At 36.4% G+C, this 2,234-nt stretch overlaps 1 protein-coding gene across 1 annotated transcript in view; it reads left to right on the plus strand.

Annotated features, from left to right (window-relative positions):
• Positions 1 to 2,234, plus strand: part of PIK3C3 (phosphatidylinositol 3-kinase catalytic subunit type 3) — a 144,680-nt gene that overhangs the window by 34,310 nt on the left and 108,136 nt on the right. The window lies entirely within an intron of this gene.

Raw genomic sequence — 2,234 nt, forward strand, 5'->3', positions numbered from 1 at the left:
GGGAAAATTGACCAAGGGTAGGGATTATATTTTTCTCCAGCCTCTTTTTGAGTGTCATGCCCTTCCTACCCATCCCCCAACTTTTTCAAACTTGGATACAATGGCAAACTATGCAGAGTTTTGTTTTCCATCCTTTCAGTCACTATCACCCTTACACATAGAAGCCTTTCAGTAAGTATAAATGGTCATTGAAAGAATAAATTCTCAACTCTACCAACTTTTCATAGCTCTAGCATACGAAGTTTGTGAGATATCTAAGAATAAGGAGCAGTGAACTGTGAGGTATGGTTTTCATGGAAGCCTGTTTTCCACAGTCACCATCTGCTTTGATGTTTATTTTCCCTGCTGCTCTTAGTTTGTATACAGTGCAATAAGTTGGCCTACTTTTGCTCTGTCCTTGGTACTTTTATTAAACGCCTACTGATCTGAGATATTTTCCTCTAGCACTTATTTCTGTCCTTCCATTAAATCTGATAATACATGATTAGTACTCCAAGAAGTTTCCTGGGCATGTTGTTATTTGGTTCTTGGGGATACGTTTATTTAAATAGCTTTAACAACCCCTTGCTGTTTAATTCTTGGAGAAGTTAGGGCTCAATAATTATGCCATTATTTTTGTGACAGTAGCTTCTTTTCCAAACTCTATGTGACTTCTTGTGAATTCTTTAAAATCCTTTGTTCCTTAAAAAGAGAGAATGACACTTTTACTGATTTCTTGACCTATCTCCTTCATAAGATGGGCACCCTAGTGAGGATTATTTCTTCACAACCAATTTCCAACAGATTGTACTACTTTTACCCTGCTGTTTAACAGAATGCAGATTTTCTTCTTAGAAAGATCTGGGTCACTGACATTTCAGACCCAAAATGAATTATAAACTGTTATGCCAGTAATAAAATAATAGGTCAGTACTTGTGTTTTAAAATTCAGTTTTGGTCTACAGTATTAGTGGAAGTTTTCAGATTGGGGAAAACTAGAAGTTTGGTAAAAACCACCCCAGTCTATCTCTATTGTTACCAGAACCTCTGAGAGACAGAGTGACAGGCTAGTTAGAATAGCTGCTTACGAATTGTGCAGTGCTTTATAGTTGTATAAAACTTCATACAATTATAAATAAAGATTAATCATCTAATTATTAATAATGATGAGCTCTTTCACCTGCATTAAGCCCCCAGAGCAGAAGACCATACAGAATAAAGAACTGAGACTATGGTAGCTAGATTGTAGTGAGTTATTGAAAAACTGAAGACAATTACATTGAAGAAGATGACAGAAATGGATCATTTAACAATTACAATAGCTAATTTTATACTTTTCCTTCTGTCAAAGTCCAGGCAAGAATTGACTTTGCCATCTCCAAACTCTGCTTCTCTGCTCCTTATAAATTGAAACATCGTTTGTGTTGTGTGCTTGGCCTTTCTAGTAAATAAGTGCTGTGCTAGATAGTCTTTAAGGATGGCCCTCAATGAGACCTGTCTCCTGAAACTCAGACACTTCATTCAGCTATACTAGCCCTGAAACTCATTTTGACTAATACAGTATAGCAGAAGTGATGCAGTGTCTGTGCCAGGCAGGACAACTGGACAGGTTTTGTTTCTGCACTTCTGCAGAGTATTGAGTCGCCATAAGTAAGAAGTACAGATATTTTGTTGTGGTATCTGTGTTGAAAAACAGTTGGAGAAGGAGCAACACCAAGAATACATGGGGAAAGAGAGAAGCCCCGTCACCATGGTGTCACAGCTAAGCCATCTGTTCCCACCAAGGTATTATACATATGAATGAAGCCATCTTGGATGACTATTTGACGGATGTTGAGACAAGAAAAAAAAATTTCAGATGTTTTGCAAAGAAGCGACCTGTCTAAAAATCATGAGTAATACTAAATAAATGTTATTTTAAGCCATCAACTTTGGGGGGATGTAATGTTATATATTGGGTTATTGGAAAAGTCATGATACATTTTTGCATAGAAAAATATTGAAAATATTGAAAAATACATCATGACTTTATAGATGACCCAGTAGTAATAGGTAAGTTGGACACATGACTAAGACATTTTGAGTGACAGCTATTCAATTCTATAGAAATTACAAAACTAATTCAAACAAAGAAATGTGTAGAATTGCTGTATTCAGTCTTGAAGTCTGGTGCAAGAGATGGACTTGGAAACAGTTGTCATAGCCTGAATGGTGCCTCTCATTTTTCACTTGCTTTTGTACTTCACAGTGTCTTT

The sequence above is a fragment of the Tupaia chinensis genome, unplaced genomic scaffold (genome assembly GCF_000334495.1).
Source record: "Tupaia chinensis unplaced genomic scaffold, TupChi_1.0 Scaffold000119_1, whole genome shotgun sequence".
NCBI classification, from domain to species: domain Eukaryota; kingdom Metazoa; phylum Chordata; class Mammalia; order Scandentia; family Tupaiidae; genus Tupaia; species Tupaia belangeri.